The 25,108-nt window shown below is 41.3% G+C and overlaps 1 long non-coding RNA gene across 1 annotated transcript in view; it reads right to left on the bottom strand.

Moving 5' to 3' along the window:
* The window catches only part of LOC141505539 (uncharacterized), a 45,056-nt gene that overhangs the window by 12,094 nt on the left and 7,854 nt on the right, over window positions 1-25,108 (bottom strand). The window contains exon 3 of the long non-coding RNA XR_012473623.1: window positions 1-25,108. This exon is cut by the window's left edge and continues 12,094 nt beyond it. This is a non-coding gene — a long non-coding RNA (uncharacterized LOC141505539).

Raw genomic sequence — 25,108 nt, 5'->3', positions numbered from 1 at the left:
GTGGAGAGAGGGGATTTTCTTCACTACAGGACTGGTTCAATAGGAATATACATGGCAGCAGACCCACACTGAGCATTTATTGATAACCATGAAACTTAGAGGAATAAACTCGGGGGTACAAACTGGGTGCCCTATAGATAAAGAATGATTGTAAATCCTTTATCAATATGCTGAGGGGTGTTGTTTGGAAAGCATGGAAGAGAAAAAAACAGCTACTATAAGAAATAATAGGAAGACTAAAAAGGGGTTTTGGAAATGTCACTAGATAGCACGCTCTTGTACTTGTACTCTTAGGTGGGAGACAACTGCTGTTTAATGGTTTGTGCCCTGTCAGACAGGGTTACCTTTTAGTTATCTGTAGGGAGAGAGATTTTTCCTTACTACGGGACTTAGTCAAACTGCACCATCATTGCCAACATAAAGCTATGTGTACACTCATTGACACTGATGGCATTGAAGCCCAGAGTAAGAAAGAAATGTGTGCAAACTGAGGGCCCTACAGATGAAGAATGGTTGTAAAACCTTTAGCAATAGGGCAGCTAGGTGGTGCAGTGGGTAGAGCACCGACCCTGGAGTCAGGAGTACCTGAGTTCAAATCTGACCTCAGACACTTAATAATTATCTAGCTGTGTGGCCTTGGGTAAGCCACTTAACCCCATTGCCTTGCAAAAACTTAAAAAAAAACTTTTATCAATATGCTGAGGGTTGTGTTTTGGAAGACATGGAAAAGAAAAAGAAAGCTATTGCAAGAAATAAGAGGAAGACTGAAAAGGGGCTTTAGAAAGGTGAATAGAAGGTATACCCCAACCCTTGGGCTGACAGGTAGGAGACTACTCGTGCTTAATGGTGTGTACCCTGTCAGACAGGGTTACCTTTTATTTATCTGTTGACAGAGAGAATTTGCCTTGCTACCGGAATTAGTGAAAGAGGAACACCCATGGCAGCAAAAGCTAGTGTGGACATTCATTGACATTATTGGTACTGAATCCCAGATTAACAAGGAAGTGGGTACAAACTGGGGACCCTACAGATGAAGAATGGTGTTAAAATCTGTATCAATATGCTGAGAGTTGTATTTTGGAATACATGGAAAAGAAAAAGAAAGCTACTGTAAGTAATAATAGGAAGACTGGAAAGGGGCTTTGGAAAGGTGAATAAAAAGCATGCCCTCACCCTTGGGCTGACAGGTGGGTGACTACTAGTGTTTCGTGGTTTGTACCCTGTCAGACAGGGTTACCTTTTAGTTATCTGTTGGGAGAGAGAATTTTCCTTGCTACCAGACTTAGTCAAAGAGGAACACCCATGGCAGCAAAAGCTAATGTGGACATTCATTGACATTGATGACAATGAAGCCCAGATGAACAACCAAGTGAATACAAACCAGGGGCCCTACAGATGAAGAATGGTGGTGAAATTTTTGTCATTAAAGTGAGGGCTGTTATTTGGAAGGCATGGAAGAGAAAAAGAAAGATATTGCAAGAAACAATATGAAGACTAAAAGGGGCTTTGCACAGATCATTGCAAAGTGTGCCCCACCCTTGGGCTGACAGGTGGGGGACTACTGGTGTTTAATGGTGTGTACCCTGTCACACAGGGTTGCCTTTTAGTTATCTGTTGGGAGAGAGAATTTTCCTTGCTCCAGGCTTTAGTCAAAGAAGAACACCCATGGCAGCAAAAACTCATGTGGACATTCATTGACACTGGCATTGAATCCCAGATTAACAAAGAAGTGGGTATAAACCGGGGGCCCTACAGATGAAGAATGGTTATAAAACCTTTATCAATACTCTGAGGGTTGGGGGCAGCTAGGTGGCGTAGTGAATAAAGCACTGGCCCTGGAGTAAGAAGTACCTGGATTCAAATCCGGTCTCAGACACTTAATAATTACCTAGCCGTGCGGCCTTGGACAAGCCACTTAACCCTGTTTGCCTTGCAAAACCCTAAAAAAATACTCTGAGGGTTGCTTTTTGAAAGGCATGGAAGAGAGAAAGAAAACTATTGTATGAAGTAATAGGAACAGTAAAAGCAGCTATGTACAGGATGCCCCAACCCTTGGGCTGACAGGTAGGGGACTACTGGTGTTTAATGGTGTGTACCCTGTCACACAGGGTTGCCTTTTATTTATCTGTTGGGAGAGAGAATTTTCCTTGCTCCAGGCCTTAGTCAAAGAGGAACACCCATGGCAGCAAAAGCTGGTGGGGACATTCATTGACATGGATGGCATTGAAGCCCAGATTAACAAAGAAGTGAGTACAAACCGGGGGCCCTACAGATGAAGAATGGTTGTAAAACCTTTATCAATACTCTGAGGGTTGCTTTTTGGAAGGCATGGAAGAGAGAAAGAAAGCTATTGTAAGAAATAGAAACAGTAAAAGCAGCTATGCACAGGTCATTGCAAAGGATGCCCCGACCCTTGGGCTGACAGGTAGGGGACTACTGGTGTTTAATGGTGTGTACCCTGTCACACAGGGTTGCCTTTTATTTATCTGTTAGGAGAGAGAATTTTCCTTGCTCCAGGCCTTAGTCAAAGAAGAACACCCATGGCAGCTAAAGCTGGTGAGGACATTCATTGACATGGATGGCATTGAAGCCCAGATTAACAAAGAAGTGAGTACAAACCGGGGGCCCTACAGATGAAGAATGGTTGTAAAACCTTTATCAATACTCTGAGGGTTGCTTTTTGGAAGGCATGGAAGAGAGAAAGAAAGCTATTGTGAGAAATAATAGAAACAGTAAAAGCAGCTATGCACAAGTCATTGCAAAGGATGCCCCGACCCTTGGGCTGACAGGTAGGGGACTACTGGTGTTTAATGGTGTGTACCCTGTCACACAGGGTTGCCTTTTATTTATCTGTTGGGAGAGAGAATTTTCCTTGCTCCAGGCCTTAGTCAAAGAGGAACACCCATGGCAGCAAAAGCTGGTGGGGACATTCATTGACATGGATGGCATTGAAGCCCAGATTAACAAAGAAGTGAGTACAAACCGGGGGCCCTACAGATGAAGAATGGTTGTAAAACCTTTATCAATACTCTGAGGGTTGCTTTTTGAAAGGCATGGAAGAGAGAAAGAAAGCTATTGTGAGAAATAATAGAAACAGTAAAAGCAGCTATGCACAGGTCATTGCAAAGGATGCCCCGACCCTTGGGCTGACAGGTAGGGGACTACTGGTGCTTAATGGTGTGTACCCTGTCACACAGGGTTGCCTTTTATTTATCTGTTAGGAGAGAGAATTTTCCTTGCTCCAGGCCTTAGTCAAAGAAGAACACCCATGGCAGCAAAAGCTGGTGGGGACATTCATTGACATGGATGGCATTGAAGCCCAGATTAACAAAGAAGTGAGTACAAACCGGGGGCCCTACAGATGAAGAATGGTTGTAAAACCTTTATCAATACTCTGAGGGTTGCTTTTTGGAAGGCATGGAAGAGAGAAAGAAAGCTATTGTAAGAAATAGAAACAGTAAAAGCAGCTATGCACAGGTCATTGCAAAGGATGCCCCGACCCTTGGGCTGACAGGTAGGGGACTACTGGTGTTTAATGGTGTGTACCCTGTCACACAGGGTTGCCTTTTATTTATCTGTTAGGAGAGAGAATTTTCCTTGCTCCAGGCCTTAGTCAAAGAAGAACACCCATGGCAGCAAAAGCTGGTGAGGACATTCATTGACATGGATGGCATTGAAGCCCAGATTAACAAAGAAGTGAGTACAAACCGGGGGCCCTACAGATGAAGAATGGTTGTAAAACCTTTATCAATACTCTGAGGATTGCTTTTTGGAAGGCATGGAAGAGAGAAAGAAAGCTATTGTGAGAAATAATAGAAACAGTAAAAGCAGCTATGCACAAGTCATTGCAAAGGATGCCCCGACCCTTGGGCTGACAGGTAGGGGACTACTGGTGCTTAATGGTGTGTACCCTGTCACACAGGGTTGCCTTTTATTTATCTGTTAGGAGAGAGAATTTTCCTTGCTCCAGGCCTTAGTCAAAGAAGAACACCCATGGCAGCAAAAGCTGGTGAGGATATTCATTGACATTGATGGCATTGAATCCCAGATTAACAAAGAAGTGGGTACAAACTGGGGGCCCTACAGATGAAGAATGGTTGTAAAACCTTTATCAATATACTGAGGGTTGGTTTTTGGAAGGCATGGAAGAGAAAAAGAAAGCTACTGCAAGATATAATAGGAATACTAAAAAGGGCTTTGGACAGGTCATTGCAAAGCATGCCCCCACCCTTGGGCTGACAGGTGAGGGAATACTCACATTTAATGGTGTGTACCCTGTCAGAACAGGTTGCCTTTTAGTTTTCTGTTGGGAGAGAGAATTTTTCTTACTACAGGACTTAGTGAACGAAGAACACCCAAGGCAGCAAAATCTTGTGTGTATGTTCATTGACTTTGATGGTTGAAGCCCAGATTATCATGGAAGTGAGTATAAACTGGGAACCCTACAGATGAAGAATATGCTGAGAGTGTTTTGGAAGACATGGAAGAGAAAAAGAAAGCTACTGAAAGAAATACTAGGGAAGAATAAAAAAAGGTTTTAGAAAAGTCATTGGAAATCATGCCCCCACCCTTGGACTGATAGGTGGGAGACTACTGGTCTTTAATGTGTGTATTGTGTCAGACAGGGTTCCCTTTTGGTTAACTGTGGAGGACTGGTTAAGCAGAAATACATATGGTATCAGACTCACATTGAACCCTCCTTGGAACTGATAGCCATGAAACCTAGAGGAATGAAGAAGTGGGTATGAACAGGGGGCCCTACAGATGAAGAATGGTTGTAAATCCTTGATCAATCTGCTGAGGGTTGTTGTTTGGAAACTATGGAAGAGAAAATGACAGCTACAGTAAGAAATAATAGGAAGACTAAAAAGGGGGGTTGAAAAGGTCACTAGACAGCATACCCTCACCCTTGGGCTGATAGGTGGGAGACTACTGGCATTTAATGGTGTGTAACCTGTCACACAGGGTTACTTTTTAGTTATCTCTTGGGAGAGAGAATTTTCCTTGCAACAAGACTAAGTGAAAGAGGAACACCCATGGCAGCAAAAGCCAGTGTGGACATTCATTGACACTGATGGCACTGAAGCCCAGATTAACAATGAAGTAGGTACAACCCGAGGGCCCTACAGATTAAAAATGATTGTAAAGCCTTTATTAATATGCTGCTGGTTGTTTTTTGGAAAGCATGGAAGAGAAAAAGAAAGCTACTGCAAGAAAAAATAGGAAGGGTAAAAAACACTTTGGACAGGTTATTGCAAAGGATGCCCTTGGACTGACAGGTTGGGGACTATTTCTTTTTAATGATGTGTACCCTGTCAGACAGGGTTCTCTTTTGGCAAATTGTGTGGAGAATGCATTTTCTTTACTACAGGACTGGTTCAACATGGCAGCAGACTTGCATTGAACAGTCAGTGGAACAGAAATCCATGAAACCTTAGAGGAATGAAGAAGTGGGTACAAACTGGGTACCCTATAGGTAGAGAATACTTGACAAAGTTTTATCAATATGCTGAGAGTTATTTTTTGGAAATCATCAAAGAGAAAAAGTAAGTAACTGCAAGAAATAATAGGAAGACTTAAAAAGGGCTTTGGACAGGTTCTTGTAAAGCATGCTTCCACCCTTGGGTTGACAGGTGGGGGACTACTGGTGTTTAATGGTGTGTACGCTGTCAGAAAGGGTTACCTTTTAGTTATTTGCTGGAAGAGAGAATTTTTCTTGTTACAAGACCACTCATAACAAAAACCTATGTAGACATTCATTGACATTGATGGCACTGAAGCCCAGAGTAACAAAGAAGTGGGTACAAACCGAGGACCCTAGATGAAGAATATTTATAAAATGTATATGAATGTGGTGAGGATTGTTTTTTGGAAAGCATAGAAGAGAAAAAGAAAGCTACTGCAAGAAATAATAGGAAGTCTACAATGGGGCTTTAGAAAGGTGAATAGAAAACATACTCCCACCCTTGGGCAGATAGGTGGGGGACTACTAGTATTTAATGGTGTGTACCCTGTCAGACTGGTTTCCCTTTTAGTTATCTATTGGGAGAGAGAATTTTCTTTGCTACAGGACTAAGTGAAAGAGGAACACCCATGGCAACAAAAGCTAGTTTGAACATCCATTGACATGGATGGCATTGGAGCCCAGAGTAACAAAGAAGTGGGTACAAACCAAGGGCCCTACAGATGAAAAATGGTTGTAAAGCCTTTATCAATATGCTGAGGGTTGTTTTTTGGAAAGCATGGAAGAGAAAAAGAAAGCTATTACAAGAAATAATAGGAAGGGTAAAAGGGGCTTTGGACAGATTCTGGTGAAGCATGCCCCCACCCTTGGGCTAACAGGTGGGGAAACTATTTGTGTTTAATGGTATGTACCCTGTCAGACAGGGTTGCCTTTTAGTTATTTGCTGAAAGAGAATTTTCCTTGTTATAGGACTTAGTCAAAGAGTAGCACCATTGGCAACAAAAAACCTATATGGACACTCATTGATATTGATGGCATTGAATACCAGAGTAACAAAAAAGTGGTTAAATTCAGGGACCCTACAGATTAAGAATGTTTTTTTACACCTATGTCGATATGCTAAGCATTGATTTTCAGAAGATATGGAAGAGAAAAGAAAGCTACTGCAAGAAATAATAGGGAAGATTAAAAAAGAGACTTTAGAAAGGTCACTAGAAAGCATGCTCCCACCCTTGTGCTGACAGATGGGGTACTACAGGTGTTTAATGGCGTGTACCCTGTCAGGTAGGGTTACCTTTTGGTTATCTGTTGGGAGAGAGAATGTTCTTTGCTACAGGATTCAATCAAAGAGGAGCACCATTGGCAAGGGAAAAAACCCATGTGGACACTCATTGACAAGGATGGCATTGAAGCCCAGATTAACAAAGAAGTGGGTACAAACTGGGGGGCCTACAGATGAAGAATGTTGGTAAAACTTTTGTCAATAAATTGAGGCTTGTTTTTTGGAAGGCATGGAAGAGAAAAAGTAAGCTACTGCAAGAAAAAAAATAGGAAGACTAAAAAAGGGTTTAAAAAAGTCATTGCAAAGGATGTTCAGACCCTTGGGCTGACAGGTAGGGGACTACTGGTTTTTATTGGTGTGTACCTTGCTAGACAGTGTTCCCTTTTGATTAACTGTGGGGAGAGAGGATTTTCTTCGCTACAAGACTGGTTCAACAGAAATACACATGGTGGCAGACTCACATTGAACACTCATTGGAACCCATAGCCATGAAACCTAGAGGAATGAAAAAGTGGGTACAAACTGGGGGCCCTACAGGTGGAGAATACTTGACAATCCTTTATTAATATTCTAAGGGCAATGTGTTGAAAGGCAAAGAAGAGAGAATGAAAGCCACTTCAAGAAATAAAATTAGTTTCAGAACAGTAATTGGAAAGCATGCTGTCAACCTTGGGCTGAGAGTTGGGGAATTACTGGTGTCTGATGGTGAGTAACTTGTCAGACAGGGTTGCCTTCTGTTAACTTTTATGAGAGAGAATTTTCTTTGCTGCAGGACTTGGTCAAAGAGGAACACCCATGGCAGCAAAAGCCCATGAAGACATTCATTGACACTGATGGCATTGAAGCCCAGAGTAACGAATGATTGTTTACAAACAGGGGGCTCTACAGATGAATAGTTGTTGCAAAACCTTCATCAGTATGCCGAGGCTTCTTTTTTGGAAGGCATTGAAAAAAAAAAAAAGAAAGTTAACTGCAAGAAATAATAGGAAGACTTAAAACAGCTTTGGACAGATCATTGCAAAGTGTGCCCCCACCCTTGGGCTGACAGGTGGGGGACTACTGTTGTTTAATGGTGTGTGTACCATTTCAGACAGGGTTAACTTTTTGTTTTCTATTGGAAGAGACAATTTTCCTTCCTAAAGGACTCAGTGAAAGAGTAACACCCATGGCAGCAAACTCCCATGTGGATTCTTTGATACTGATGTTATCGAAGCCCAGAGTAAAAAAGAAGTGGGTAGAAACTGGGGTCCCTACAGATGGAGAATGGTTGTAAGACCTTTATCAATATGGTGAGGTTTTGTTTTTTTTTTTTTTGATAGGCATGGACAAGAAAAAGAGCACCACTGCAAGAAATAATTGGGAAGACAAAAAAGGGCTTTAGAAGGGCATGGGAAAGCATCCCCCCATCTTGGGCTGACAGATGGAGGACTCCTGGTATCTGATGGTGTGTACCCTTTCAAACAGAGCCTTTTTTTAGTTATCTGTTGGGAGAGAGAATTTTCTTGCTACAGGGCTTTACCAAAGAGAAATACCCATTGCAGCCAACTCCCATGTGGACGCTCATAGAATCTGATGGCACTGAAGCACAGAGTAATAAAGATGTGTGTACAGGGGGCAGCTAGGTGGCTCAGTGAATAGAGCAATGGCTCTGGAATCAGGAGGACCTGAGTTCAAATCCAACCTCAGACACTTAATAATTACCTAGCTGTGTGGCCTTGGGCAAGCCACTTAACCCCGTTGCCTTGAAGAAAAAATCTAAAATGATGACACTGAAGCCCAGAGTAACGAAGAAATGGGTACAAGCTGAGGGCCCTACAAGTGGAAAAATGACAGTAAAGCCTTTATCAATATGCTAAGGGTTGTTTCTTGGAAGGTATGGAAGAGTCAAAGTAAGCCACTGCAAGAAATAATGGAAGGGGGTGATAAAAAGGACCTCAGAAAGCTAAATGGAAAGTATACCCTCATCTTTGGGTTGACAGGTAGGGGGCTACTGGTGTTTAATGGTGTTTACCCTGTCAGACAGGTTTACCTTTTAGTTATCTCTTGGGAGAGAGAGAATTTTCCCTGTTATGGGGCTCGTTTGAAGTGGAAAACCCATGGTAACAAATACCCATGTGGATACTCATTCACAGTGATCATATTGAAACTCAGTGTAACAAAGAAGTAGGTAAAAAACAGGGGCCCTACAGATGGAGAGTGGTTGTAAAACATTTATCATGATACTGAGGGTTGTTTCTTGGAAGGCATGAAAGAGACAAGGCGAGCCACTGCAAGAAATATTGGGGGGGGGGCACTAAAAAGGACTCAGGTAAATGGAAAGTCTACTCCCACTCTTGGGCTGACCAAGTGGGGGATTACTGGTGTTTAATGGTGTGTTCCTTGTCAGACAGGGTAAATTTTTAGTTTTCTATTGGGAGAGAGAATTTTCCTTGCTACAGGACTTGGTCAGAGAGGAACACCCAAGGCAACAAACATCCTTGTGGAAACTCATTGAAAATGATGACACTGAAGCCCAGAGTAACAAAGAAGTGGATACAAACTGGGGGCCCTGCAGGTGGAGAGCAGTAAAACCCTTATTTATATGTTAAGAGTTTTCTTTTGGAAGGCATGGAAGAAACAAAGTAAGCTACTGCAAGAAATTATATGAAGAACTAATTTGATTTTCAGAAAGGTAATCGGGAAGCATGCACCCAACCCTTGAACTGAGAGGTGGGTGACTCCTATTGTCTGATGGTGTGCACCCTGTAAGACAGGCTGACCTTTTAGTTATCTGTTGGGAGAGAGAATTTTCTTTGATACAGGTCTCTGTCAAAAAGGAACATCCATTGCAGCAACCTTCCATGTGGATACTCATTGAAATTAATGGTACTGATGTCCAGAACTAAGTAGTTGGTTCAAACTGGGGGTCCAATCGGAGGAGAATGGTTACCAAACATTGATTAATATACATAAGATTATGTGTTGAAAAGCACAGAAGAAAGAAAAAAAGCCACTGCAAAATAATACAGGGACTAATAAGAATTTCAGAAAGGTAATAGGAAAGTATGCCCCCCCACCCTTGGGTTGACAGGTGGAGGGCTACTGGTGTTTGATGGTGTGTCTCCTATCAGACAGGTTTACCTTTTCATTATGTGTTGGAAGAGAGAATTGTCTTTGCCACTGGACTGGTTTAAGAGAATCACAATAGGTGACAGACTTCCTGTAAAAGCTCATTGAAACTGATGGCTTTGAAATCTAGTATATTAAAGAAGTGAACATAAACCTGGGACCCTTTAGCTGAAGAAGAGTTGAGAAACCTTTAACATTATGCTGAAGTGTGTGTTTTGAAATGCACGGAAGAGAGAAAGAATGCCACAGCAAGAAATAGGACTAATAGGAATTTCAGAAAGGTAAATGGAAAGCATGTCTGCACCTTTGGGATGATCGTGGGGGGCAAGGAGGGGGACGACTGGTAGCTGATGGTGTGTGCCCTGTCCTACAGGGTTCCCTTCTGGCTAACTGTTGGGGAAACAATCTTTTCTTTGTTAAAGAACTGGTTCAACAGAATCACACTTGCTAGCAGACTCCCACTGAGCATTCATTGAAACTGAGGGCATTGAAACCTAGAGTAAAAAAGAAGTGGGTACAAACTAGGAGCCCTACATGTGGAGAACTGTTGACAAACCTTTATCAATATGCTGAGGGCTATGTTTTGAAAGGCATAGAAGAGAGAATGAAAGCCACTGCAAAAAATAACATAGGGAAAAATAAGGATTTCAGAAAGGTGAATGGAAAGCATGCCCTCACCCTTGGGCTTAGAGGTGGGGGACTACTGATATCTCTTGGTGTGTATCCTATCAAACAAGGTTACCTTTTAGTTATCTGTTGGGAGAGAGAATTTTCCTTGCTTCAGCACTTAGTCAAAGAGGAACACCCATGGCAGCAAACTTCAATGTGGACACTCATTGAAACTGATGGTTTTGAAGTCCAGAGTAACAAAGAAGTCGGTTCAAACTGGGGGTCTTACAGACGGAGAATGGCAGTAAAATCTTTATCAATATGCTGAGGGTTTTGTTTTGGAAGGCATGGAAGAAAGAAAGCCAATTCAAGAAATGAGGGGAAAATAAGAATTTCAGAAAGGTAATTGGAAAGCATGCCCCCAGCCTTGGGCTGACAGGTGATTTTCTACTGGTGTTTGATGGTCTGTACCCTGTTATACAGGGTTTCCTTCCAGTTAACTGTTGGGAGGGAGAATATTCTTTGCTATAGGACTGATTCAAGCAAAAACCCATGATAGCAGACTTCCATGTGAACAGTCATTGAAATTAATGACATTGAAACCCAGAGTAACAATGAAGTGGGTACAAACTGGGTGCCCTACAGGTGGAGAATGGTTGAGGAACCTTCATCAATATGCTGAGGGCTATGCTTTGAAAGGCATTGAAGAGAGAAAGAGCTGCAAGATATAATACAGGGAATAATAAGAATTTCAGAAAGGTCAATAGAAAGCATGCCCCCCCCCGTGTTCTGATGTGGAGGACAACTGATATCTGATGGTGTTGTTTACCCTGTCAGATGGGATTCCCTTATGATTAACTGTTGGGTGAGAGTATTTTCTTTGCTACAGGCCTGGTTCAAGATATTGAACCAAGTGACAGATTCCCATTTGAGCACATTCAAATTGATGGCATTGAAACCCAGAGAAACAAAAAAGTGGATATAAACCAGGGGCTCTCCAGCAGGAAAATGGTTTTAAAAGCTTTATCAATATGCTGAGGGAAATATTTTGTAAGGCAGGGAAGAGAGAAAGAAAGCCATTGCAAGAAATAATAGGGAGGACTAAAAAGAGCCTTAGAAAAGTCAATCAAAATCAGGCCCCCACCCTTAGGCTAACAAGTGAGGGACTACTGGTACCTGATGGTGTTTACCCTGTCAGACAGGGTGACCTTTTAGTTATCTATTGGGAGAGAGAGAGTTTTCTTTGCTACAGGGCTTGGTCAAAGAGAAATATCCATGAGAGCAAACTCCCATGTGAATACTCATTGAAATTAATGGCAATGAAGCTCAAAGTAACAAAGAAGTCAGTTCAAACTGGGGGGCCAAACAGGTAAAGAATGGTTGTAAAACACTGATTAATATACTGAGGATGGTGTGTTGAAAGGCATAGAAGAGAGAAAGAAAGCCACTGCAAATAATAATACAGGGATTAATAAGAATTTCAGAAAGGTAATAGTAAAGCATGCCCCCTCCCTTGGGCTTACAAGTGGGGGACCACTGGTGTCTGATGGTATATATAGATATAGATAGATAGATAGATAGATAGATAGATAGATAGATAGGTAGATAGAGATATATCCTGTCAGACAGGGTTACCTTTTAGTTATCTGTTGGGAGAAAGAATTTTCCTTGCTACAGTGTTTGGTCAAAGAGGAAAACCCATGGCACCAAATACCCATGTGGACACTCACTGAAAATTATGACACTGAAGCCCAGAGTAACAAAGAAGTGGGTACAAACTGGGGGCCCTCAGTGGAGAATGGATGACAAACCTTTATCAATATGCTGAGGGTTGTTTTTTGGAAGGCATGAAAGAGATAAAGTAAGGCACTGCAAGAAATAATGGAGGGGGGAATCTAAAAAGGACTACAGAAAGGTAAATGGAAAGCATACCCTCACCCTTGGGCTGACAGATGAGGGACTACTGCTGTTAATGGTGTGTACCCTGTCAAAAAGGGTTACCTTTTAGTTATCTATTAGGAGAGTGAATTTTCCTTGCTACAGGGCTTGGTCAAAGAGGAAAACTCATGGCAGCAAAACACCCATGTGGACATTCATTGAAAATGATGACACTGAAGCCCAGAGTAACAAAGAAGTGAATAAAAACTGGGGGCCCTACAGAATTGGTATGATTTTTAAAACCTTTATCAATATGCTAAGGATTGTGTCTTGGGAGGCATGAAAGAAGGAAAGAAAGCCACAGAAAGAAACAACATGGATGACTAATATGAATTTCAAAAAAGTAATTGGAAAGTATGCCTACCCTTGGGCTAACAGGTGGGGGATTACTGGTGTTTCATGGTGTGTACCCTGTCATATAGAGTTTTCTTCTGGTTAACTATTGGGAGAGAGAATTTTCTTTGCCATGGGACTGGTTCAAGAGAATCACACTAGATGACAGACAGATTCCATGTGAAAACTCATTGAAATTGAAGGCTTTGAAACCCAGTATATCAAAGAAGTGGGTACAAATCAGGTGCTCTACAGGTAGAACATGGTTGAGAAACCTTTATCAATATGTTGAGAGTTGTGTTTGGAAAGACATGGAAGAAAGAAAGAAAGCCACTATAAGAAATAATAGGGAAGACTTAAAAGCATTTAAAAAAGGTCATTGGAAAGTATTGCCCCACCCTTGGGCTGAGAGGTGTGGGACTACTGGTGTTTGATATTGTGTACTCTGTAAGTCAGGGTGAACTTTTAGTTATCTGTTGGGAGACAGTATTTTCCTTGCTACAGGGTTTGGTCAAAGAGGAACACCCAAGGCAGCAAATTCCCATGTGAACACTCATTGAAACTGATATCATTGAAGCCCAGAGGAACAAAGGCCTGGGTACAACTCGAGGTCCCACAGGTGGAGAATAGTTATAAAACCTTTACCAATATGCTGAGGGTTGTTTTTTGGTAGTTATGGAAGAATCAAAGAATGCCACAGCAAGAAATATTAGGGGGACTAACAAGAATTTCAGAAAAAACAATTGAAAGTGCTCCAACCCTTGCCCTGACAGGTGAGGGACTACTGGTGTCTGATGGTATCTATCCCATCATCCCTTCTGGTTAACTGTTAGGAGAGAGAATTTTCTCTGCTACAGGATTTGGTCAATGACAATTATCCATAACATCAGCCTCCCATGATTCACTCAAATTGTTGTCATGGAAGCCACATGTAACAAAGAAGTGGTATAAACTGGGGGGCCCATAGGTGGAGAATGGTTAAAAAGCCTATATCAATATGCTGAGGGCTGTTTTTTGGAAGGTATAGAAGAGAGAAAGAAAATCACTGCTAGAAATAATAGGGTGACTAAGAATTTCAGAACAGCAATTGGAACTCCTGTTGAGCTGAGAGGTGGGGGACTATTTGTGTCTATTTGTGTGTACCCTATCACATAAGGCTGATTTTTATTTAACTTGGTTAAGAGAAATTTCTTTGCTATAAGGCTTGGTCAAAGAATATCACCCCTCATGGCAGACTCCCTTGAAGTTACCCCTTGAAATTGTTGGCATGCAAGCCCTTGGTAACAGAGATATCAGTACAAACAAGTGGTTGCAACTAACTGAGAAACCTTTCTCCTTTTTTGAAGGGTGGATTTTAGAAAAGACAGAAGATTGAATGAAAGCCTGTCAATGAATCAAAGAGGCACAAGTAAGGATTTCAGAAAGGAAATCCGCAGGCATGCCCCTACTACATGTAGAGCTGGAAGTTGGGGGATTACTGGTGTCTGATGGCATTTACCCTGTCATACAGAATTTCCTTCTGGTTAACTGTAGGGAGAGATAATTTTCTTTGTAGGGCTATTTCTAAGAGGATCAGACATGAAGGTAGCCTCCCAAGTGGAGACATCTTGAAACTGGTGCCAGAAAGTCCAGGGTAATAGAGAAATGGGTATAAACTGGAGACTCTACAGAAGGATAATAGTTGAAAAACATTTATCAGTACACTGAGGGCTGGGTTTTAGAATGCATCAAAAAGAGAAAGATACCCATTGCAAGAAACAATAGAGGGACAAATAAGAATTTCAGAAAGGTATTTGTAAAGCATGCCCCCCAATCCTGGGTTGACAGAAGGGGGAATTCTGGTTCATGTCTGTTTACCCTGTCAGACAGCCTCTTAGTTAACTTTTTGTAGAAAGAATTTTATTTGCCACAGAGTTTGGTCTAAGAGGATCACCCATGGCTGCAGCCTCCCATATGGGTATTCATTGAAACTGATGGCATGGAAACCCCATGTAACAGAGAAGTGGGTACAAAACTGGGGCCCTACAGAAAAAGAATGGTTGAAAAACCTTTATCAAAACACTTAGCACTGTGTTTTGGAGGTCACAGACTTGAGGAGGAAAGCCATTCCAAGAAGTAATAGAGGGGTGAATAAAGATTTCAGAAAGTTATTTGGAAAGCATGACCCTACCCTTGAGTTGAGGTGGGGGATGTGTACCCTGTCAGACAAGGTTGACTTTTAGTTAACTATTGGTAGAGAGAATTTTCTTTGCTACAGAGCTTGGTCCAAGAGCATCATACATGATGACAGACATCCATGTGGTTATCCCTTGAAATTGATGACATACAAGCCTAGTGTACCTGAAAAGTCAGTACAAACTGTGGTCCTATCAGTTCTAACTGAGAAACCTTTCTCCCTACCCCTAAGGGTGGGTTTTTGAAAAGATTGAAGAGAGAAGGCAAACTTGTTCATGAATCAAAGAGGCACAAGTCAAGATTTCAGGAAAGGGTTTAGCTAGCAAGCCGCCAACTCTTAGTTAAGAGACTACTTTTTCATGTTTCTGTTTACCCTTGTCAGAAAGAGTTGCCTTTTAGTTAACTGTTGGAATAGAGAAATCTTTTTGCTTAAGGGCTTGCTAGAAGAGGATCACACATGGTGGCAGACACCCATGTGGAGAACCCTTGAAATTGGTGGCATGAAAGCCCAGTGTAACAGAGAAGTCAGTACAAGCAGTGGTCCCACTCGGTATAACTGAGAAACCTTTCTCATTTTGCTAAAGGGTGTGTTTATGAGAAGATAGAAGAGATAATAAAAGTCTGTCCATGAATCAAAGAGGCACAAGTAAAGATTTCAGAAAGGAAATTAGCAAGCATGCCCTATCCCAGGGCTGGGAGCTGGGGGAATATTGGTTTCTGATGACATTTACTCTGTTATACAGGGTTCCCTTCTGTTTAACTGATGGGAGAGAGAATTTTCTTTGTCACAGGGCTGGTTCAAAAGACTCACACATGGAGGCAGACTCCCCTGGGGACACATCTTGAATTGGGTGGCATAGAAGCCCAAAATAACAGAGAAGTGTGTACAAACTGAGAGTCCTACAGGTAGAAAATGGTTGAAAAACCTTTATCAGTATGCTGAGGGTTAAGTTTTGGAAGGGACAGAAGAGGGAAAGAAAAGCACTGTAAGAAATCACATAGGGTCTAATAAGGATTTCAGAAACATAATTGGAAAACATGCTCTTGGGCTGAGAGGTGGGGAACTATTGATGTTTGATGGTGTGTACCCTGTCATACATAGATATTTATTGGGAGAGAGAATTTTCTTTTCAACAGTGTAACATTTTAGTGGGTACAAACCTATTAGCCCTACAAGTGGAGAATGTTTGAAAAACTTTATCAATATGCTGAGGGTTTTGTTTTATAGGTCATCAAAGAGCAAAAGAAAGCCACTGCAAGAAAAAATACAAGAACTACTAGGGATTTCAGAATGCATGCTCCCACCTCTGTGAGGGGGTGGACTAGGGGTACAGTGTGTTACATAACCTAATAGAGAAGGTTCTCTTTTATCCTGCTGTTGGGAAAGTGAATTTTCTTTGGAAAATGCTTCAAGGAGCATCACATATGGCACCAGATATTCATGTGATTTGCCCTTGTTACAGGTAGAATTTAAAATCCTGTGTGAAAAAGTAGGAAGTACAAAATGAGAATCCTCTAGATGGAAAATCATTGAGGAAACTTTGTAGGGAAACTGAGGTTTGTGTTTTTGGATGGCATGAAAGAGAAAAAGAAAAACTTTGCATGAATCAATAGAAGGAATAGTAAGGATTTCAGAAAAGTAAGTTGGAAGCATGCTCCCGCTCAGAGACTGCAAGGTGGGGGCACTATGGGTACATGATGGTTTTTACCTTATCAAATAGGTTTGCCTTTTGGTCAAGTGTTGGGAAAGAGAATTTTTATTGCTATATTAAAGAGGATCACACATGGGAGGTAGATTGTCATGTGGATACCTTTTGAAACTTGTAAAATGGAAGCCCAGTATATCAGAGGACTGGGTACATACCAGGATCCCTACAGGAGGAGAATGGCTGAGAAGCCTTTGTCTTGACTCTTAAGATTTTGTAATTGGACCTAAAAGACCAGAAGGATTAAGGCTATGCTTGAGTTTTTTAGATTGAGCATTAGAGCAGAGAGATAGCTGAGCAGGTTATCTGCTGCCCCAGCTAATAAAAGTTTGGGAGACCTCTGCTTCCACGTGGTACCTTCCCTAACAATCATAGTTACTGTTAGACAGCCTGGGGTTGCAGTAAGTTTTCTTGGCTACTGGGTCCCTGAGAAAGACAACTTAATGTTGGGCTGCAACCCAATGCTCCTTCCCCTTGGCTTGGGTGGAATAAATGCCCTGACTATCCAAGTATTGGAAAGAAATCAGGGACACAGCTGCTAGTAAATGACTGACCAACATAGAACCATGGATTGCTGAAATCCTGGTCACTGACCCATTGGGAGAAAAGGCCTGCCCTCTGACAGATACCAAGACCCTCCTTGGCCTCAGAGAGCAGGTTAGAATGTTGGGTCCTGCTACTGTGCTCAGAACTGGGACACTGGGTGAAATGTGGTACCTCCCCGGCAGACATGGTTAGAGTGGAACTGACTGGTGATACAGATCTGGGTTTTGTGTAGGAGGAACTTAAATGGAGCTGTAACCCCATGTTCATTCAGTCTTGATATTGCCACAAGGCCAGTCCTCACTACAGCCTGGGAGACCAATTGGGAAAATCTTTCATATGGAGAATGGCAGAAAAAACCCTTACCATACACAGTGATGCAAGGCTTGCAAGTGAAAGATGGTAGGAGAAGCCCTGCCCTCTAAGTAGATATCACAACCCTGCCTGGTTTCTAGAGAACAGGTTAGCAAGCTGGTTTCCACATCTCTGTGCTATAGGTGGGCAGCTATGAGTGAAGTGGGCTGCCTCCCTAGGAAGACAGGCTCATCTTTGAACTGACTCTGGATTAAGTGCATTTCCTATGCTAGAAGCCTCCCCAGGGAGCAAAATCTGTGGGGGGTGATAGGCTATGACCATTCTACCTGCATAGCTGTAGAATGTAAGCACTCCCTGGATGAAAATTGGTAACAGAAAATGGGGGCTTTTCTGGAAGTGGAATGTGTAACAAACCAAGGTCTGTGCAGTGGACGTTGTTTCTGTGTCACTATGTGTGTTTTCATTTCTTCTGTGTGTATGTTTTGTGTGTGTGTCTGTGTGTATGAGTGTTTTGTATAGAGGAAAGAAAGTAGAAAGATAAAACTAATGGTTTTGGCCTTAGATTGAGGGAACACTAAAGAAACGAGAAGGGTAAAAAGAAATATGCCACCAACCTTGACCTGCAAGGTAGTGGACTGTGGTGCAATCTGGTCATAAAATGACAAAGAAGGTTCTCTTTTATCTGGCTGTTGGGAAAGTGAGTTTTTCTTTGGAACAGGGCCAGGTCAAGGAGCATGGCATATGATGACAGATACCCAGGTGGGTTTGCCTTTGATCTAGGTGGATCACCAGGTGGATCACCAGGTGGATCCAGGAAGACATGTGTGAAAAGTAGGGAGTTACAAAGAGGGAGCCCTACAGGAGGAGAATGGTGGAAACTTTTGTCAGGACTCTGAGGACTATATTTTGGAGGTCATAGAAGAAAGAAAGCCTCTGTATGAATTAATAGAGGGATTTGTAAGGTTAACAGAAAGGTATTTAGAAAGCATGTCCCATCCTCTGGACTGCCAGGTTGGGAACTATGGGTACCTGATGGGTATTTTCCCTGTCAGACATTTTCCCTTTGATTGGGAGAGTTGTATTTTCTTTGCCATAGGGCTTAGTCAAGGAGAATCACACATAGGGGGCAAACTCCCATGGGGACTCCCCTTTGAAACTGGTGGAATGGAAGTCCAATATAATAGAGAAGTGGGTACGAATCGAGGGCCTTACAACTGAAGAATAGCTTGGAAACTTCTGTCTCTTCTCTGAGGATTATGTGATGATGACAGAAAAAAGGGTCAAGGCTCTGCTCAAGTCAATAGAGTGACCAATAAGGCAGAGAAATAGCTGGTTAGGAGACCTGCTGCTCAAACTGGACAGAGAGACTCCAGGTGTAATGTGGAGCCTCCCCTTATCTATTTCCCTTTTATTTCTGTGGAATAGAACTCCTTTTCACAAAAAAGGAAACAAATTTTTCATATGTTGAGGTAGAATCTCTGAGGAACTGTCATCTAACTGTCATCTAGTTAAGACAACTATGTCAAAGAGGTAGGAGAGTTTCAAGTGGATACTTTTAAATGATAAAATACAGTTAGTCATGCAGCAGGGTAGAAAATGTTTTAAATACCTGATGCCTGGTTTTTGGCTTGATTTGTGAGGAACTTTATGTTCAATAATGCTTTCCTTCTAAGGCTGTTACTTTTTTAAACGAACTTTCTTTGCCTGAGAACTTTTTCAAGGAATACTTTATAAGAATTCAAATTTCTTTTTTTCTTTTTCCTTGAGCTAGACTTAGTAAATGTCCTTCCTGTCAAAGAGAAACTTATATCTTGTGCCTTTCTACATTTATTTTTCTCTTATAAATAAGATCAATTAGCTGCTTGGGGGATGGGCAGCTTCATTGTTTGTATTAGTTATATTATGGTTACCTATGAATAAATTAGGAATTATTTTTCCTTCTATGTCCAGAGGGCCAAGGCAATAGGAATCCAAATACTGCCTTTTCCTTTAGACAGTCATTTTTTGCTGAGCCATTAATTAATTTTTTTCTTCTTCTATTCATGCTCAAGGTGGTACTTACATAAGTGTAGACAACCATGCTCATTTTACATTTTTTATGTCAGAATTAATATACTACCTAGCCCAAATGTGGAATGAAGCTGAAGGTTCTACAACTAAATAATAATGGACAGTCAATTTTTATTGTCTCTACAGTGGTTGCTTTTGCTAATGGATAAAGATAGGGAAAAACAAACTGCTTTTGATAATGATCTCTAGTTACTAATATAGTGACCAGTTTCTATAAGATAGAACAGGTAAAAGGCAATGAGGATCCCCCCTCTGGATTGACAATTGGTGTTCTATAATTTTACATTTTGGTGTCTTTTTACTCATATAGATTCTCTTTAGTTGTGATCTTTTCCCACATCTTTTATTAATTTTTTTTTCTACTGGGTAGGTTCCTGATGGTACTTACAAGGAAGTGAACAACCATGCTCCTCCAACCTGAAAGTTCTGCTAATGTAAGCCTAAACATAGAAGTAGAAACAAACCAGTAAGCCTTTCAGATGATTAACAGATTTCTGATCACATTCTGACAATAATCTTGAAAAGGAAAACAGATTGAAAAATTCCTTGCCTGTGTATTTACAAAGAACAATCTAGATTCCAAAGAACAAATAAGAAAACATGACACCTTTCTCCCTGTGTGTTGAGACTTAGATGGATTTTTTGTTCATTTTTTTCTAAAACTATTGCCTGTTCAATTTATATAGTAAGTATGTTAAGGAAAAGAACATTTTGAAGAAGTCTTTTTTATGATTAGAACTCTTATAAGAATTTGTAAGAATAAGTAAAGATCAGGAACTTTGAGTATCCCTAGAAGATTTTTTTAACAAATATATAAAGAAAATTGGTCTAAAATAAAAATATATTCATCTTTTACAGTAATATGTAAGTAAAAAGAAAGAAACTTAACTTTGAGTAATTTTCAAAACCATTTTTTTCCCCAACAGTAGATATTGAACCATGCCTTTCTCTTTGGGTCTTAGAGTTTAGGCTCTACCATTTCATTCTTTTTACATTCGTTGCCTGACAGGGTCACCCTTTGGGTTGTTGTTGCTTCAGTTTTTCTTTGCTACAAGGCATGTTCAAGATGCATTTCCAGTGGGGACGACCATACCTGCTCTTTCTACCTTTTTTTTTTTATAGGTGCTGTCAATATACTTTGTAGTAAAGAATTGGAAACAACCCGGGTGCCTTCCCCTAGAGGAATGGGTGAGTAAGTCATGTCCCCACGTACGAACGTAACATATTATTGTACAGAAATAAAGGAGTAATATTAGGAAATTAAGAAACATTTAAAGACTTCTTTGATCTTATAAAAGAAATAAGCTCAATCAGGAGTAGAATATATACAATGACCACAATGATCTAAATGGAAAAACAAACCAAAAACACTCAAAAGAAGCTAACCTCTGGCTAATTGTAATGATCTGTCTTGATTGTAGAAAGCAGATAATGCATTATATTTCCCCTCCTTGGGATGTGAGGTTTTCATCTATGGCTAAACATTGTCAGTCAGGGTAACCTTGGAGTTGCTAAGGCCTTACTGTTGTTTCCTACTATAAGGAAGATTTCATGTGGAGCTGCAATGGTTCTAATCATATCTGTTTCACTTAAACTTGATATAGGAGTTGTACTTTTTTATAGCAAAAAATGTAAAATAAACCAGATGCCCTTCATTTGGGGAATGACTGAATAAATTGTTTTTCAGTACCCATGTAATGTGCCATTATTGTGTCATATGAAAGGACAAATATAAGAAATTCAGAGAAAAATGGGAAGACCTATATAAACAGATGCAATTAAGTAAGCATATTCAAGAGAAGAGTATATTTGCATATATATGTATATACAATAAATGAAAAGAATGAAAAAAGGAACCCAAACTCTGCTTAGTTACAATGATTCTTATTGGTTCCAAAGACTAGATACTGAAATATGCCAACCTCTCTTGGCTGAGAGTTGGGCAGTTATAGGTACAGCATATTGTATTCCCTCTCTGAGTCACTAAATTAGTGACTATTGCTTGTTTATCTTTTTAAATGAAGAATTATTTGATGCTAAAACAGAATGAGATTGGCTGTTCCTTCTTCTTCTACCTTGAAGTAGGTATTGTGACTATCTCTAAGATGGAAGGTATGAACTTGATGCCTTCCCTGGATGAAGGAAACTGTAAATCCAAGTTGCAATACTATTGGAATATACAACAAAACCCCTATTTAATGCTGGTGTTGGTAAAAGGATAAGCTAAAGTTAGCAGTATAAAGGGGGAAGGCAACAAGCTAATACTTAAGTTCTATACTAAACATATCTTTTTTGCCCATTGCTAGTGTCAGGAGGCATGGTTTGCAATTTTTGAAATATTGAGCTCTTCTAGAATGAGTTCTATTCTTCTTGTCATCATCAGATTGCCTTTCAGGGCCAGGGGAGAGCTCTTTTCTAGGGAGGAGAGTTTCTTGCTCCTGTCTCTTCTCCTTTGCTACTCATACCCCTGACCCAAGAAATCTTGCTGCCTTTGCAGCCACCTGGAAAGTTACACATGCCTATGTCACAATATTCCCAAAGAGAGGCAAGAATCAAGTCTCTAATTTCAGAGGCTTGGTTAAGGGTGCCTTGAGCCACATTCTAGCCAGTGCCTTTTCAAGCACAGCCTCCAAACAAATTGGAAAGTCCTTCCAAAAAGGAGCTCAACCAGGGAAGAGTGAGCAAAAAGGAGGAGGGAAGGGAGAGAAAGGGAGATCTCCAGCTGTCAGCCCTCAGACAGCAGCAGCCAATTTGGTGCTGTTGAAGAGATTTTTTGTTTTGTCCCTCTTCAAAGTGATCCCCTTCCCTTATGCTAGAGTCTAAGCAAAGCCCTTGGCCCATGGACTTTCCTTTCTATGATGGCCCAGTTCTGCTCCTCACAACTCCTAAATGTTGTGACATGTCACAGGACACTCTGTAATGTGTCTTTTATTATAAAATCTGAAACTCTGGGGACAGGCCTGTGTGGTATCATAGGTCTGTTGACTGAGGAGCATCTTACAAATTTATCCACAGCAATTTTCTGAAGACCCACTTCTAAGTTTGTAGAGGAGTCATAACATTTGTTGGGATTACCCACAATATTCTTGAAATATTTATGTAAAGACTCAGAAATGGGAAGGATTTTTGAAGTGACCTAGTCCAATCTCCCCCTCTATGATATTGCTTTGGGGGGGATGAGTGGGTGGGGGAGGAGTTTCTCTGAGCCTCACACTCCCTTCTGAGTCCTCCTGATCCATGCAGGGCAGCTCTGTCTATTAGAAATGTTGTTCCTTATACTAGGCTACCATTTTTCTCCCTATGACTTCCACCCAGTGGAACACATTCACTTGACATGCTCTTCCCACAACTATTTTCCCTCCATTGTATATGCCTCTCTTGCTACCAAGGAAGGACTTAATCACAAAAGGGAATACAGTTCAGCAATGTTGAAAATTCCAAAGGCTGAGATGTTTATGAGCTTCTCTAAGGTCCAGAAAATTTTTTTTTTACTTTTAGGACCTTAACCAAAGAAATAATAATCCAGCCTAAAAAATAATAACAATAAGTACCAACCCAAGAGAACTATGGTACTAGCCCAATGCTAGACTCCATTCATCCTGGGAGCTACAAAGACATATAAAGCACGTTCCCGGCCCTCAACACAAGCTTGAGCTCACCATTTGGCAAGGGAGCCCAGGCTCACACATAGTTAAGCTGAGTAACAATACAAGACAACAATAGAAAAACACTCACGGGACAGTATATGATGTGAGTGCCAATCAAGCAATACAGTACAGACAAGTGCTGTTTGAGTTCAGAAGAGGGAGAGGTTCCCTGAGACTGTGGGTCAGGGAAGGCTTCATGGAGGATGTAGGGCATGAGCTGAGCCTTTGAAAGATGACAGGGTTCAAGTCTCATCTCCTCTTTGAAGCTCAACTCAAGTGACCCTCTTCGGAGGTCTCATTGTGGTGTGGAGAATGTGACTGGGAATCCTTGCAGTCTGTGCCCCTGGGGTAGGGGGACAAGCTCTTTTGTCAGGTCTCCAAGGATGGGCCAAGCCAAGTATGGACTGATGTATGAGGACCAGCCAAATTAAGTTCATAAAGACTTAGAGCCAGGTTGGTCTCTTGGTGATGAAAGGTTTTGGAAACGATATCTCTCAAAGAACATTGGCTAAGCCACTGAGGGGCTTGCAACCTGTATTGGTGGAAGGAGTTCCCACACTAGGAAAATTACAGATCCTTGAAGTGTTGAACCATTTGAAGGATGGGAGAGGATTGGAAAAGGTAGTATGGGACTATAATGTGGCCACCAATCTAAGAAATCTGGATTTGATCCTATTAGGAATGGGGAACTACTGGAAAATCTTTAAACAGGGAAGTGACATAATGAATGAAATCAGTAGTCTAGTTACAGCTCTGGCCTAATCCCTCCCTCTCCCTGAGCAACCGACTCTTCAACAGGCTTCACTCAGCCATCCTAAGAGGGAGTTCAGCCTACAGTGTCTGTGGCTCCAGAGCCCCCCCAGGAGCTTACCTGGAGCCACTCGGAGCCAATGCTCCGTTAGGCACAATGGTTTCTAGGAGCCAATGCTCCATTAAGCAAAATTTGTTTGCAGGAGCCAATGCCCCATTTAAGTACAATGGTTTCCAGGAGCCAATGCTCCATTGAGGAAAATGGTCTTGGGTCAAAAAATAGGGTGTGGCTCCCCAGAGAGACCACATTGCTCCATGGTCCTGATTATTTTTACTACTTAGCAGCTTCCTGGGTCTGAAATAGTAGATATACTAAAACTGCTTACATAATTTGGACAAAATTATATGCTTTTGTTATTTCCTCTTTAGAAATGCCAGGAAATCAATTGCTTTTGACCCAGGCACATATATTATTTGCAAGCATGCTGGGATGCTTATTCTACAATATAGCTAATTAGTAGTAGACCAGGAGCTCGGACCAGTCTGCCTCAAGGCCTCAGTTTCACCAGCTGCAAATTTACAGGGTAGGACCAGAGTATCTCTAGGTCCCTTTAAAAGAATTTTGGACTTGAAGTCAGAAGACTGAGTTCAAGTCCCATCTTTGCCTCTTTTGTGATATTGGGCAAGTACTCTAGAAGATGGATTCTCCAACTGTTAAATGAGGGGATGGATTGGATAGTCTTGTAAGAACTATAGAACAGCTCTCTAACTCTGAGGGTTGATGACCTTATTCCAGGCCAATATTCTCCTGAGGGATTACAGAAATCACCCCTCAATTTGTCAGTGTAGAAATCACCTAAGTTTTTGCAGGATTGTAGGGATGCTTCCCCAAATCCTCCTTATATTTCTTGTCCTCCTTTTGATCTTCTCTCAAGACCCCAGATGAACTAAGGTAATACATTAGGCATTGATTAATGCAACTGAGAGGCTGTTACTTCAGAGTATTTAACCGACCTTTGTAACCAACTTCGAAGAATGTTTTTCCAGTTGGGCTTCTTTTTCCGCTTCCTCTTACGTTTCTTCTTCTTCCTCTTCCTTCTGCTCTTCCTTTTGCGCATCCTGATCCAGATGATTTGGTCTCTCTCACATGGTTGGCTTCCTTCTGGTC

The sequence above is a fragment of the Macrotis lagotis genome, chromosome 1 (genome assembly GCF_037893015.1).
Source record: "Macrotis lagotis isolate mMagLag1 chromosome 1, bilby.v1.9.chrom.fasta, whole genome shotgun sequence".
In the NCBI taxonomy this organism is placed as follows: domain Eukaryota; kingdom Metazoa; phylum Chordata; class Mammalia; order Peramelemorphia; family Peramelidae; genus Macrotis; species Macrotis lagotis.
The sequence above is the reverse complement of the archived record's forward strand: the minus strand, read 5'-3'. Positions and strand labels throughout refer to the sequence as shown.